Source organism: Anguilla anguilla, chromosome 6, assembly GCF_013347855.1.
Source record: "Anguilla anguilla isolate fAngAng1 chromosome 6, fAngAng1.pri, whole genome shotgun sequence".
NCBI lineage: Eukaryota > Metazoa > Chordata > Actinopteri > Anguilliformes > Anguillidae > Anguilla > Anguilla anguilla.
Genome location: NC_049206.1, coordinates 59177894 through 59193756, shown reverse-complemented (window position 1 = coordinate 59193756; position 15863 = coordinate 59177894). Strand labels below are relative to the sequence as shown.

At 50.9% G+C, this 15863-nt stretch overlaps 1 protein-coding gene across 4 annotated transcripts in view; it reads left to right on the top strand.

The window, feature by feature from the left end:
• Window positions 1–15863, top strand: part of mapre3b (microtubule-associated protein, RP/EB family, member 3b) — a 28957-nt gene that overhangs the window by 2524 nt on the left and 10570 nt on the right. For 3 of the 4 annotated variants that reach the window (XM_035424277.1, XM_035424274.1, XM_035424278.1), the window contains exon 2: window positions 9576–9645. The gene's annotated coding sequence lies outside the window, so the exon portion shown is untranslated. Of the gene's footprint in view, window positions 1–9083; window positions 9103–9575; window positions 9646–15863 lie in introns of those variants that run through there. The other variant, XM_035424275.1, reaches the window with a different exon arrangement.

Below are 15863 nucleotides of genomic sequence, written 5' to 3'. Positions count from 1 at the left end.
AGAATTAAATGAAAAAATCTGTTGCTCTAAGTTCAGAAAACGGCATTTAAGAGAGGAGTGTTTCTCAGTGCGTGGAGCCGCACATTGACTGTGTTAGACGTAATCAGAATCAGTGGGTCTGCTTATGAACAGAGGCCACTTTGTGCGCATGATATACTGTACAGCTCAGAGGGCCTCGCTTGGGGGAAGACCTTAATCCGCTTACTCAGTTTGCTTCATAGAAAAGAGGCGTTATCCAGAGACTTAAAAAGTAAAAGTGAAAAGTGCAACACTTTCGGTGTCAACCTTCGGCATTTGGAACGGCGATTGTGTGATCTGCGATTTTTTTATGATCTTGAGCAAAGCTGCTTTATGGTCCCTGTAAACCTGCGCTTGTGTTGCGTGACCGTGCTGCAGGGCTGTTATCACGCCCGGCTGTGTGCTGGAGTGGGTAAAATGTAGGCCTGTAAAAGGCCTTGGAGTTTGCCCTGCATGGATTTGCGATACTCTGCAGCACCGTTTCACTGTCTCTGACTGCCTGTCATCAAACCCCTTTACTCTACAGAACTGAACTTAAACACCGTCTGTCTCTACAAGCACCTGTAGCACACAGTCTCTACAGGCACCTCTAACACACACACTTACTCTACAAGTACCTCTAACACACACTCTCTGTCTACAGGTACCTCTAACACACACACTTTCTACAGGCACCTCTAACACACACACTTACTCTACAGGCACCTCTAACACACACACTTACTCTACAGGCACCTCTAACACACACACTTACTCTACAGGCACCTCTAACACACACACTTACTCTACAGGCACCTCTAACACACACACTTACTCTACAGGTACCTCTAACACACACACTTACTCTACAGGCACCTCTAACACACACACTTACTCTACAAGTACCTCTAACACACACACTCTACAGGTACCTCTAACACACACTCTACAGGCACCTCTAACACACACACACTCTCTCTCTACAGGTGCCGCTCACACACACACACACACTTTCTACAGGTACCTCTAACACACACACACACACACACACACTCTACAGGTACCTCTAACACACACTCTCTCTCTACAAGAGCACCTCTACTGTGTAATGTTCCCCATCTCCAAAGTTTAGACCCGTGTATATATGGGGCGTTTATTTCTTCTGTAAAGAGTGTGTTCTTAGTGTGGTGTCAGTCATCCATTATTACTCATGTGGTCCTGTCCATTCCCTGTAAGACACCTGTTAATGGCTTCTTATTCAGTTAATCTTTAATGACTACTGAGAGGGCACAAGTAGAGGGGGGCGAATCAAATGCGTCTTCAATGGGGGGCGGAGGAGTAGAGGGTGGCTGTTTTATTTTAAACCCCCCCCCCCCTCCACATGGGACGTTTTTACTGTAGTCCACACAGCCCAGAAGAAAGAGTGTCCTCCTTCAGTTCTCTTTGTGCGCCTGGCGTATCTTTTTTTTGTTTTTTGCTTGTCTGTTTGGGCATTGTTGTTAAATGAAACAAGCCCGGTCGCGTCTGTCAGAGGACGTATTGGATGGCAAATTCTCTTTCGCTACACGCAGAGCTCATATTATCTTCCTCTGGGAGCCCGCTGTTTACCAGCCAGGGTATCGATTTACAGTCCACTTGCTTGGAATTGATGGGGGGGGGGGTTTAACTTGCTTTTTTTCTCATTGTAGAAAATATCATGTACTCAAAAATAAAATGGTTTTGTTTCTTTTTTTGTCTTTTATCGTTTGAGCTGGAGTTTCGCCGGGTTATTGCGGTCGAGTCGAGCCCCGCGGGGGGAAAAAAACCACAAGCGTGTGATTAATTATGGACGCCGATCGGTATTAGCATATTGTCGTCTCCCGCCCGGTGTTGTGTCGCCGTTCCCGTGGCGATGCCCGCGTCTGTGCCGCCCACCGCCCGCTGCGTCGGCGGCGCGGAGAGAAAGAGCCGTCTGTCCAGCGGACGCTGCGATCAACTCCGTTTTCTCTGTTCCTCTCGTGTTTATTTAAACGCGTCCCCAAAATGCGAGCCGCAACTATTCCGCCTGTCCGTTGCACACAGTGACAGTTAAGCGATTTTCGGCGCTTTTATTTTGACTTTTTTTCCAGTTCTTTTTGATCAGTATTCCGTGACCAACACCAACTGTGTGACGTGTCCAAAAACTGCTTAAGTGACCGTAGGCTGCGGACGAAGAGCCCTGAGTTTGAACAGTTTGAATCAAGCACATATTTCAACACGGCGTCTTAAATCATCTTTAACAGTTCTGTAGACGCGAGCTCATTGGCCCCGTGAGGCATCGCTGATTGCCAGGAGAACTGACAGCTTTAGAGTTTGATCCATTAAGATCGCTCTGTACACCCGCACACCGTCTGGCCTGTGGCTAGCTTATTAATAGCTCGCCGGTTTCATCGTGTCATAATAAAGGCTCCCCACGGTCTTGTTCTTAGTCAGCAGTTTCTGCTTCCTGGTGGAGCCGGAAAAGCCTCTGCCAATCGGCATTGCCGTTGCTGACTGCTGCGATTCTATTGGTTGTTGAGTCGTGGAGCTCCTCTCTGTTTTCCACCAATGAGGTGACATTGTGGCTGCCTTATCTCATTGTTGTTAGCCTCCCCCCCCCCCCCCCCCCTGCTCCATTCTATCCAGGAGCTTCCGGAACATTCTGGGCTAGTCCGGTTCTGGAGGCTCGGGCGGGTCGTCCAGTCCATTGTTGATTCTGTGCCGCGATCCAGTTGAGTCAGCGGGTGCGTTCTGTTCCTCCCTGTGTGAGCTGATTCAGTACTAAAACCCCCCCCCCCCCCCCCGGGGGGGTGGGGGGCAAGTCTGTGCCAGAAATTCCTGCCCCCCCCAAAGAGAGAGAGGGAGAGAGAGAGACAGAACACTGCATATGCTCCACTTACCCCCCTCCCATTCTCATGGTATCATCTGTCCTCCTTCACAAACAGTCCTGTCTGGTCTCAAACATTTTTGAAGTGGGGGGGGTGGGGGTGTGGTGAAAGCCCCCTCTCCTCTTCCCCCAGCATCTCTGCTCTCATTTTTTTTTCACCTCTCTGGCTGCACCTCGTCTTTCCGACGAGACGTTAAAACCGAGGTCCTGACTCACTGTCGCCGTTAGAGGTCCCACGACACTCGTCGCAAAGAGGGGGGGGGGGGGGGTTCCCCGGCGAAATTCTCAACCTGCCTCCTAATCATCCTCCAGTGTAGCTGGCTAAAATAGTTCTCTCCCTCTGCACCTCCGCTGATGTGTGGTGAGCGTTCTGGCTCAAAATGGCCGCCGTGCATCACCCAGGTGGGTGCTGCACATCCGTTGGTGGCTGAAGAGAGCTTCCCTCTAGTCATTGTAAAGGGCTTTGAGTGTGAGAAAAGCGCTATATAAATGCGAGCCATGATTATTATTATTATTATTGTTAGTATGTGTGTGATGCATGGATTCCATAGGGCTTTTGCATTGAGTTTGAGGCCCTGAACTTTTTTTTTTTTTTAATTGCTTTTGTAATTTAAATCCTTAAATCCAATATGGCCGTTGTGGGAGAGAGACTGGAGATGAACTCACGTCAGGGCCAAGTTGTTTTATGTTGTGCGTTTCCCGGCAGATTTGTCACGGTACACTTAGCAGCACAGCCCCGTCCAAACCCCGGAGGACCTCAGTGCCAGAAAGAAAGTCCCTCAGGTGGAATAACCGGGAGGAAACCTCGTTAGGGGAACCGGGCTCATTGGGGGGGGGGTGGTGGCTATCCTCCACTGGCCAGCTCAGGGTGTGTAGAGGTAGGAGGGGCCCCAAGTCTCCCCTGCAGGACAGGTGTTGGGGACGGATTGCATCTCAGCGAGAACCTGTTACTGGGGTTGGTGCCAAAAAACCAGAAGATTCCTCTCAGTGTTGATCTACGAATCAGCACTGAGCTGAGAGAGGTCATGTGACCTGTTAGTAATGACAGGGGTGGAACTGAGAGGAGTCATGTGACCTGCTAGCAGTGATTAAAGGAGAACATCGGGAGGTCATGTGACCTGTGTGACATGTGATATACAGTCCGGAATCTTCTCTAAGCCCCACCCCCCTGCCCTCTACAGACCGGAATCTGCTCTAAGCCCCACCCCCCTGCCCTCTACAGTCCGGAATCTTCTCTAAGCCCCACCCCCCTGCCCTCTACAGACCAGAATCTTCTCTAAGCCCCACTCCCTGCCCTCTACAGACCGGAATCTTCTCTAAGCCCCACCCCCTGCCCTCTACAGTCCGGAATCTTCTCTAAGCCCCACCCCCCTGCCCTCTAAAGACCGGAATCTTCTCTAAGCCCCACCCCCTGCCCTCTAGAGACCGGAATCTTCTCTAAGCCCCACCCCCTGCCCTCTACAGACCGGAATCTTCTCTAAGCCCCACCCCCCTGCCCTCTACAGTCCGGAATCTTCTCTAAGCCCCACCCCCTGCCCTCTACAGACCGGAATCTTCTCTAAGCCCCACCCCCTGCCCTCTACAGTCCGGAATCTTCTCTAAGCCCCACCCCCCTGCCCTCTACAGGAATCTTCTCTCAGTCGGTTCCCCAGCAGATGGGCGTGATTAATGTGTCTCCACACACTCTCTACAGGCGGCCATGGGCTTCTGGGTTGACTTTGGCAAACGGCGTGTTTAGACAGACGCGGGGACCCATACGGGAAGCTTCAGAACGAGACGACCGGCAAAAACGAACGGGATGAGAGAGAGGAGGGGTGAGGTGGGGTCTGAGGCGGAAATCCCCCTCTTACAGGAATGGAATCCCCCTCTTACAGGAATGGAATGTACAACAGCATACTGAAATATATAAATATATTATCAACATATTGCAAATTTTCCCACATATATTGGCAAAATTCTGTTTATTGCTGGTTTCAAATATTGCGGTGCTTTTAAAAATATGTATATATCACTGTGAAATGTACTGAATGATGCTGAGGCATTGCAACTCTCACTCATGGGTATCTTGTATGTAAGTAACAATGGTACCATCCACTAGGTATGACATTCACAGTGAGGCTGCACACACACACTCACGCTCACACACACACATATACACACACTCACGTTCACACACACACATATACACACGCACATACACACACACACACACACGCACACACATGCACACACACACTCACGCTCACACACACACACACACACACACACACACACACAAACACCAGCCTTGTGTACCATGCTATAAACCGGCCGCCTTTTTGCTGACAGGCTGAAACGCTTATCAGCGAGGGTGGGGTGGGCAGATCTCTGTTCCCGCTCTACTGTCCCGCTGCTGTAACTTACCATGCGCCTGTCTGGCGGGGGTCACGGGGTCGACGTCTGCGGGCCGTCGTTTGGAAGGCCGTGTTGTTTTAGAACCGTGCTGGTGTGTAAACCCTCAGACCCCCCAGGAAGGCCACAGTTTAACTAACACGTCACAGCGCTCCTCAGCAGTGAACTGCATGTGTATGCGTGTCTGCGTCCATGCGTATATTCTAATTATATCCTTTCTTTGCTTTTCTTTACCGCACACCGAGTTGGGGTCCAAACCCCGGGTTCCAGAAGGTTCTACTGGCGACGCGTGGAATGCGTGTTGCGCAATGCGGAGAGCCCGCACGTGACAGCGCCAGCCCGGGATTATGAGCCCGCGCCGCGGCTTTCTCCCGCACCGGGGGAAGCGGGGGATTAGGTCCTGCCGCCCGGCCCTCTTATCGCCGGTGCCAACCGCCAGCGTGGCGCGGGGCTGCCAGCTCCCACCGGGCACATTCCTGGCCATCCGTGACGATTGTTGTTTTTTTTTTTTTTTTTAGACAAACAGGCCGCAGTGTTTATTACGTCACCGCCTGCTCGGCCCCGGCTGGGCTGGGCTGGGCTGGGCTGAGCTGGGCTGGGCTGGGCTGGGCTGGGCTGGGCTGGGCTGGGCTGGGCTGAGCTTGTTTTTTGCGGCGGGCCGGGGGGGGGGCGGGGTGCGGGGGGGGGGGGCGGGCGGGACAGCCGTGGTGAAAGGGCTCACGCAGTGGAAATAACACGGCAGCACAAAGCCCTGCTTTTCACGCAGAGCGGGCTTCTTAATTACGCCGTCGATGTTCGGCACAAGCGCCGGTCGGAGCGTCGGGCGCGCGCTCGCGTTCCTGAGAGGGAGCGCTGGAGCTCTGCACTGCCGCTCGCCGCTCCGGATGAGAGCGCCAGTGCAGGGACTGTGATGTAATGGCGTGTAACTCGGCTGTGGGAATCGCTCGTTTTGTTTCGGGGGGGAACCTGTTCATTGGCGGCGGCGCCTCTCCTTGTTTTTTGTATTTTTTCGGTCGTGACTCTGTTCGGAGCTCTGCGTCGGGCCCGGGGCGCCGCGGCTCGTCCCGCAGCGTTGGCGGGTAATCGCTCCGCCGGCGTGTTCGCGGGGCTCGCCGCCCGCCCCCCCCAACTCCCCCCCCCCCGCACCCACCCCCCCCCCGCCCCGTTCCCGTAGCATCACAGCGAGGCTTTTCATCGCGCGCGCACAATGGGGGCTCTGTGTTCCTGCGGCCGGCCCCCTATAATCACACCCCCACGCACCCACCCCCCCCCCCCCTCCCAGAGGCCTGATTGTCCCTGTAGAGCATATGCTGTTCTTCAGGCTAAACGGATGTGCTGAGAACCCTTCCCTTGTGAGCCACAGGGCCTCATGTTCTTTCTGAGGCCGACTCGGTCAAGGAGGAGAAGTGGCCTCTGATTGGTTAATATTCAAACCTTGCCTGAGATCCCTAATTGACCTCCAGGTGTGGTTCATAGATCCGGATTGATGTATTGTTTCAAAGGGCAATGATCTGATCCAATCGATATAATGCGCAAAAAATCGATTCATATTGTCTTGAATCTTGTGTGAGTTGAGGGTACATCAAGGCTGTGATTCGGTATTTACGACGCTGTGGCTATCTTGGTACAGTGCAAGGGTTTAACCCTTGATGTCACAGTCAGAGTTTGAATGTGGTTCAGAGTCAGACTGTCAACCTCGTCCAAGGGCAATTGGGGCTGTGCTCCTTCACCGCTGAGTCTCTTAATTGGCTGTGTCAGTCATTATTGGGCTTAACCCCCAACGTCACGGTCAGTGTTTGAATGTGGTTCAGACTGTCGACGTTCTCCAAGGACAAGTGGAGAGTTAATCCTCAACCACAAACTGAATTGACTGTGTAGGTCATTGGTTGGTTAGTTGTGATATTTGGTATTGGATGGTATACGATATTAGACGTTTCTCTGCTTGTATCCGCCGTTTGTAATGTGGTTCTAGGTTGACGTAGCTTCTGTAACATTTAGTGCTTTAACCATGTTGCGTATATCATATATTTGCTGGTCTGAAAATTGTTACCCAAATGAACTTATGTTTCCTTATAATCTGCTCTTAATATAGAAGAATCTTTAATCATATAGTGAAAAGGCATAGTTTGTTTTATTTATTTGCAAATGGGAGACACAGGGATAATTGGTTATATAAAAAATGACGGCACGTGTCCGTGTTATAGGCTAATGTACAGTTAGCGTTTGACGTTTTGCTGACACAGTGGAGTAAAAAGTGTAGTTTGCCCTCCTGTGTTCCAGTGGCCTTTGGACCCGAGGTGAGATCACCTCTTTAAAAAGGTTGCTTACACTCTGGCCCTTTCAATGGAGCTCTCTGTATGAAAAGCAGGAACTCTCTATATGAAAAGCAGGAACTCTTTATATATGAAAAGCAGGAGCTGTAGCTGTCACCACATTGGAATCTGGACCCCAGACTTCTGTTTTCAGATCAAAGTGTGGGAGACAGTCTTTGTGGTCTTGATAAAAGGGTGTGCAGAAAGAAGGTCTCTCAAAAAGTCTTTTAAAAGGCTAAAGCTGCCTTATGGTGTGCTAAAAGAAGACTGTATGCAGCAGTAATTCGTGAAGCTCATGTTCCACTGAACAATATAATGTAAAATGAACTCTTCTTGGGTGCTTTCACCTCTGATAGAATAACCTCTGGACTCCATTAAACTACATTATGGTTGTTTTAACACTTTTTTTATTACAGCGATAGTTTCATTGTGGGTGCCTGGTCAAAGTGATATTTATAATTCCATAAATTAAGAAGGATTAGACTAAATATTCAGAGGTTGGACAGTGGGTTAAACAGGATCATTCTTGACATTCTTCAGAAGTCCCAACGCCCCCCCAAACGCGCACGCGGGCCTTGAGACGCCTGATTGTTTTGTCGGCGGCTCTTCCTCCTGCTCGGAATGGCGCGCCCTGCCGCGCGCGAGCAGGATCCTGTCCCAGAACCCCCACCGTAATTATCATTTTTAATCAGTCTGCGGTGGATGTCGCAGACGCTTCTGCCAGACAGCTCAGGAATGCAGGTGTGACTTGCCGAATCTCCATAAGTGAACGTTGGATAAAATTTAAATCTGAGGTAATCAATGCAAATCGGTGAGTTTTAGACACCTCTCCCGTGAGGTCATTTTGGCTGCTATGAGGCATGTTTACGTGACCTGCGCTTCAGTTTTGAAGACAACAAATGGGCATACAAAGTAAAAATAAATTGATAGATAAATTCACGCGTATAGTGATGAATCAATGGGCATAGGCTTTCAGGTTTCATAAACTTGCACATTTTCTGTTGTCGCCGACTGGCTGCTGACGTCACCCAAACCGCAGTTTTTGTCATACCGACGGAGCCGCCGTATCCACGGGTCATGGCGTGCTGTTTACCTGTCAAGGTGTGCTGCCCACGGGGTGACAGCTGGCCCGTGAATGCTTGATCACGCGCGGAGAGGATTCTCCCGTGGCACGTGAATGGCCTCCCGTCCCTCGCTCGTAAAACGTGCGGTTTACTGTCCTGTGTGCGTTAGACGGCATGCTTTTGTTTTTTCCCGTAATCCGCGCCGGGGGAGCTGGGGTCGCGAAGCATGCGATTCCAAGGCTACGAGCGTAAAATCCCCCGGCGCAACTGCAAGCTAACCGCGCCCACGGATCCAAGGTTATGTCGCTGTCGCTGCTATCAGACAGGGAAGGGCTGGAGGAGAGCGGCTTATCTGTTGCTTGTCATGTCACGAGCGAGTATCTGCGCGGCTCCGATGTGTCCGCGTGGAGGAGAAATTAAACGCCCTGACTGTGTGGACGACTGAATAGAAACCGTACATTTTTTTTAACCGTTTTTTACTTTCTGTTTTGGGCGTATTGTGGGTTAAAAAAAGCTCGTTTCAGAGGAGTAAATGTTTTCCTTCTCAGATTGTGTGTAATCAGTTTCAGCAGATCATTGCTGGCCTGCGGTGGTTTAATGTAATTCGTTTCCCCTTTGCCTGTGTTTGCAATGGTAGATTGGCCATCTTATCATTTAATGTTTCAAATTAGAGCGGTCGCTTTCAGAACAGATGTCCTGTTTGGCTTTCTGAACGCGGTAATATTTGGAGAACAGAGAAAAGATAGCTTTATCCGTACATTTAAATTAATGAAATTACTCGCCTGTAACGCACAACGAGGACCAAGTTGAATAGCTTTTATGTATTGATTTGATTGATTGATTGATTGATTGATTGATATGTTTTTTATAGCTGCGTGCAAATTCAGCCTGGAATAATTACCGTTTTTTCTCCATTGTTTTGTTTAGGAATCTGATCCCTGTGTACCTGCAGGAAGCAAGCGTTTTTACAAATCACTACAGGGGGCTCTGTGCAAAGGTAGGTTTCCCTGGAGACGCATCAGCCTGGAAGGCACGCTGTTGCCTCAAGACTCGGTTTGTTGTCCTGCTGTTTCCCACGTGCTATTTTGCCTTCTGATCATTCTGATTGGTGGATAAGAGACAGTCATGAATATTCATGATCAGGCCTGCATTGGAGTTGCAGGCTGTTTTCGTGATTTAATGAGCTAGTTTTCTTGGTGGATAATATTTTAATTGGTTGTTTGGGAATATATTTCACTTTGGTTTCATTTTTTTTTTTTTACGATTCAACAGGATGTCGTGTTGGTGGTGATGGTTTTCATGAGATGGCTGTGTATGTTTAAATATTTCATTCATTTTCTGCTGGAGTTTTTATCACTCAACTTGATTTCTTGATTTCTTGAGCAGGGGGGTCTGCGGGGGGGGGGGGGGGGGGGGGCGGGTGGCAGGGGGTCTGCTGCTCTGCCTGTGATGCTGTGGCAGTGTCTCTGTCCTTTAGTACATATGCAATTGGTTACATCACGGCCGTGGTGAACTGTTTCCTGTTCCTGTAGATCTACCATCCTGCAGATTTTCATTCCAAACCTAACAAAGCACACCTCATTCAACAGCTAGGGCAGGGCTGCCCAACCCTGTTCTAGGAGATCTATCATCCTGGCAAATCTCAGCTGGCACACACAGGTGTTGCAGAAACAGATTTTGGACTGTCGATTGGCTGTGGTGAAGGTCAGGTGACGATCTTCGGGACGCCAGATTGGATGGCGTGGCTGTGATAATGCACCTGCGGTCAGTGGTCAGTGGTTTCTAACCTGCCTGTTTGTGCGCTCTCTCATATTCACGCACACCTGCCCACTCTTTCAGTGCCCGCGGGCGCACCTGTGGTCTGTGGCAAACACCTCACCGGCAGGTCACTCCTGTGTGCTGTACCCTCTCTCTGCTGCTGTTGGCTCTTTAAAAACTTTCTGATTTAATAATACGGTTCTCCACAAACACTAAAGTGTGTTTTTTTTTTACGTGAGCCCCTTGTGCACGGAAAGTTAAACTTTGACCGAGAACTCTTCGGTCCAACCAGGAAGGAATGCTTGGTGTGTGGTTTCCATGGTGACAAACTGGCAAAAGGTCACGCTTCCGTTAGGGTGTTGCTCCTGGTTGCCGCAGGTGTGTGACGGATGTGCTTCTGAACTGCAGCGATGCCTGGAATTGATAAGCCTGCATTTTAACAGTACCACGTTACAAGCGCCAAACACCAGTCTGAATGGTGATATCGGTTTACTGTTCAAATGTGTGAACAAGGGGGGTTGCTGGTTTGAATCCCAGGTGCTGCAGTGTGATGTTTTGGGTCATAGGGAGTTAAAGGGATTAAGGAATGTTCTGCAGGTAGGTTTGAATGCTTGTGTGTGTGTGTGATTGTGTGTGTGTGCGCATGCATGCGTGTGAGTGAGAGAGAGTGTCGGGGAGGGGATGGTTGTTCCATTCCGTTGGTCACCTCCATGTCAGAGTGTCATCATCCCTACCCTCCTTGATGACATGAGAACTCTTTGATCCCATTGTTTCCTGTTTCCATGGAAATATGTTTGAACTGGGTGGACTGTTAGGCCTCTGTTGTGTTTAATGAGTGCTCTCTCCCTGGTGATGGGCAAAAAATACACTAATATTAATGTTTTCACAAAAATACAGAATAAAAAACTGCTTCTATAAACTACAGGGCAAATTGGGTTGTGAACCACCTGCTGGAGGACTGCACCGTACCATAATGCATAGGGAACTGGACTTGCAGCTTAGAGGTTGCAGGTTTGACTCTCAGATGGGACACTGCTGTTGTACAGTTCCCTAACCTGTGTTGTGTCAGTAAACATCCAATAAAATGACTGTACGTAAAATAATGTTGTGCAAGTAGCACTGGGAAAGGGGTGTTTGCTAAAGGCCTAGTTTTAGGTGGATCTGTGTGCGCAGATAAGATCGCACAAACTCACAAACTCACAGAGCTTTACTGGGGCTCGGCTCTGTTGGATAAAGATGTTTTAGTCTGTTATTCCTGAGATAAACAAACCCATTTAAGCTGAATGACCGGACATTAATCGAAGAGTCGCTACACTACGTTGCGTACAGCACAGCCGTTATTCCAGTAGTTTAAATAGCGGAGCGTAGCGCTGTTATTCTCTGTCAGAAGACAGAAGACAGGGTGATTTAGAGCGGGGATTTCTGCCCGACTGCATGCGGTCGGGACGTCCTGCGTGAAGACGTGCAGCCTGCGCTTCTGAGCCGAATCCAGGCCAGCATTGATTACCTGGGGAGAAAAGTAGGCTACCGTCCCTCTTCAGACCGTAGCCAATCAGCTGTCCCTCTCCGGACCGCAAACCAATCAGGCGTCAGGAAGCACCCCTCTGCTCCCCTGCCAGCAGGACTGCAGAAAGGATGGAGCGGAGAATAAAAGGGTGGAATAAAGGATGGAATGTAAGGTTGAAAGTGGCTTTTCACGTTCACTCTGAACGCAAATGGAATATACCACTGTATACAGCAATAAAATATATTATCAAGATAAGACAACACTGCACAATATTTGGGCATGTATACAAATTACTGCGGCATTTTGATATTTATATATGCAGTTGTGCAATATATTGATATATTGACTAGTTTCCAAAAAAGCTGTTTGTTTGGGGAGTGGTGTGGGCGAGAGGGAGGATCTAATGGCCAGGCCAGGGTGAAGGGCAAGGAGTGAGTTCTGTCCAGTCAGAGTGAGGTTATGGAAAGGTTTGGGAAATTTCGGGGGGGGGGGGGGCTCAGTGGGGGTGTCTGGAGCTCAGCTGTTGCCCCGCCCACGTCCTCTCTCTCGAGGGGGCAGCTGGGAGGGGACGGGCTCCAGTGCGTTCCAGCACCCCGCCCCCGCAACGCCCCCACAAACCCCTAAAAATAGGCTGGCCTCGATTTTAACTGGCTGTCCCGGACCACGTCACCCTTCCCCGGTTAATGCCACTGGATGTCCCTGTGTGGCACCTGGCCCCTCGCTGTGGCTCCGCACCTGCGCTGTGTGGCCCGTCGATGATCTGGGTCAGGGGATCCGGGGTCGCCATGGAGACCGCGGAACCCTTTCTTGTTCCAAGGGCTGCGCCGGGGGTTCCACGTCACCGTGACAACCACGACAGTTAAAGTTCAGTCCTATGACATCACAGGACTATTTTATTTTTAAAAAAAACAAAACGGTTATTCACAAATTCCCAAGCTAGGGGGCGGGTCTGGGGGTGGGGGGGCGTTAATCGTAACGCGCCTGAAATCGAATTTCATGCTCAGCTGTAGTCGTGCAGGTCACGTCTTTATAAATAGTCCGGTTAAAGCAAACAGGCCCAAGCAGTGAGACAGCTCTGCCTCAAATGTCAGAGAGCCAGTGAGTCTCCTAGTGGTGTACGGTCACCAGCTGTTACTGTGAGATGTGGGGGACCCCTTATCGAAAACATAGAATGTATAAATCCGTTTTGGAGGCTGATGACATGTGTTGCTTATTGCTCATGACCTGGCCCGTCCTTTCTCACTGGCTTGTGTTGATCATGTTTTTTATGTTGGATCCAGGAAACCTATGATGGTGTTCCTGTACTTGCCTTGGCTGTGTACTTTACACTGTCTATCGAGCAACCCTACCCTATCTGGAATTTCCCCTCTGCCCGGCAGTGACACGTCCAAACACGCAGAGACTTTCCAGGCTGTCAAGTTTATGCTTTTTGCATCTTGCACATGTTGTACATCTTGTGTATTGCAGTCCTTTAGTCCCTTCCCGATGCTGCAAACCAGCACCACTCAGCTCCAGGTCCTGCAGGACGCAGTGTCTCCAGGTATTTGCTCCAACCTTGCTCTACACCACCAGATTCCACTAACGAGCTTTACTTCCTGAACCAGGGGGAGGTAAAATGATTGGCTGGAATCTGGTGGTGTAGCGCATGATTGGAGAAGATAACTGCAGCCTGTAGGACCTGGAGTTGAGTAGCGCAGCTGTAAATGCAGTGATAGTGCTATAACGGTCTCGACGGGAACAGGTTTTGCGCTCGAACCTGGGGTTTCAGTTTCCTACGCTGTCACACTGAGGTGGGGGGGGGGGCATTACCCAAACCTCCCTCGCGGCCCGGGACAGCGGCAGGGTGAAAGGGGAGCTGGGTAACGTGAGCGGTTTCGGGCTGAGGCCGTCGCAGGAGGTTAATAATGCAGCGGCGGTGTTTGTCTGTGACGCCGTGGCGACGGGTCCGAGTTCCGCTGCGTGTGCAGTCTTCACCGGCTGGCCAATGGTCATTCAGTATGGCTGGAGCATGTTAGCCATTAACGCACACGACCAACAGCACTCTCTCTTTCTCTCTCTCTCTCTCTCTCTCTCTCTCTCACCCACAGGGAGAGTGTGTGTTTGGGGTGCTGTAGGAGTGTGTTAGCCGTTAGCGCTTGCACTCACTGCTAGCAGCACTCTCTCTCACCCACAGGGAGCAGAGAGTTTTAATAAGTGCACAGGTTGATTAGATTGGAGATTTTCCCAAACACCCCCCCCCCCCCCAAACCTTTAATATTAAATATCACTAGAATGGGCCAATGAACACACTCATATATGCAAGCATATCTGAAATGGGGCCTCATGCACTCTGGTCCTATGTCAGGCATGTTTACACACAATATAATGTAATGCTAATGTTACCAAGGGCCTGTAAATCTGGTTTTATTGCCTGTGAAAGCATGAAATATGGACTTTGTGAGCTGTGGAAATATGGGGCAACAAAAAATATGGAGAATATTTGTGTATTTGTGTAACGTTTTGTGGGGGTGAAACCCATGAGAGTGTGTTGTAGTAGAACCTGAGTCGGGGGGGGGGGGTAAATGTAAATGTAATTAATCCCTGACGTGCCGAACGGCCCGTTTCCCCCCCCCCTCGTGTGTTGTTACATTCTCATAAACCCTTAAGGCCGTTTCGGTGAGGGTCCTGCCCCCTCTCTCTCTCTCTCGGGGTGTAAATCGGGTCTGAAGCGAACAGGTGTTGCGCGCGCGAGGGGCTGGAGCGCGTCGCCGTGGTAACAGGCAGCCGCCGCACCCCCGTCCGCGCGCTTCAGCTGGAGTGTGTGATCGGGTGTAACGGCCAATTACAGCCCACTCCTTCATGAGGGCCATCCACTCAGGCTCAGTCCCCCCCCCCCCCCGACCGTTCATTTTAAAACTCGTTATTATTATTGACCCTTCACAGCCACCGTAGAGGTGCCGGGCTGAGGGGCTCCTGTGTAAAGCCGTTGTGGCGGGGTTGGATCGCAGGTCATTCCTGTGCAGAAGCTCCTCTGTGTGGGCGAATGGGGCTCCGTTTCATTCCGAGCCGAGCACCGGCACCGGTGAGCCGGAGAATGCCGTGAGCTGGGGTGTTCCACCCCGGAAAGGTTGGGGGGGGGGGGAAGGGGGGGGGCTGCGCGGTGCTTTGTATTCAGGACACGGCCGGACCGCATGGAGGCTTGGGGCATTCCTGTTACGTGCAATATTGCGCAATAAAAGGACGATGTTGTGCAAGGAGGAAACTTTGTTAGGAGCCAGGCTCAGCCGGGGGAGTGGATGTGACTCAGCAGGGGGAGTGGATGTGACTCCACCGGGGGGAGGGAGCGGATGTGGATGTGGTTCCACAGGGGGAGTGGATGTGGGTCTGCAGGGGGAGTGGATGTGGGTCCGCGGGGGGAGTGGATGTGACTCCACTGGGGGGGGAGGGAGCGGATGTGGATGTGGTTCCACAGGGGGAGTGGATGTGGGTCTGCAGGGGGAGTGGATGTGGTTCTGCAGGGGGAGTGGATGTGGGTCCGCAGGGGGAGTGGATGTGACTCCACCCGGGGGGGAGGGAGCGGATGTGGATGTGGTTCCACAGGGGGAGTGGATGTGGGTCTGCAGGGGGAGTGGATGTGGGTCCGCAGGGGGAGTGGATGTGACTCCTCAGGCCTAGTGGATCTCTTCGAGGTGGTTGTATGTAGTTACGCAGGTGGTGTTGGTGCAGTAGACGGGGCGGAGAGACAGATGGAGAGGCAGTGGGCGTGGAGGTGACGGGTTAGCCTAACGAGCAGCCGCTGCACTGCGGATGATGTAACAGCACATGGTCGTGCGCTGATGAGGTTTGGCACTGTTCTCGTGCCTGTACATGAGGGCGGAGCTAATTAGCAATTAGCAATGGTTACGTAATTAGCTGTCAAATTAAAGAATAATTGCAAGAACATGTGTACATGCGTATTAAGCAGTTGTCTT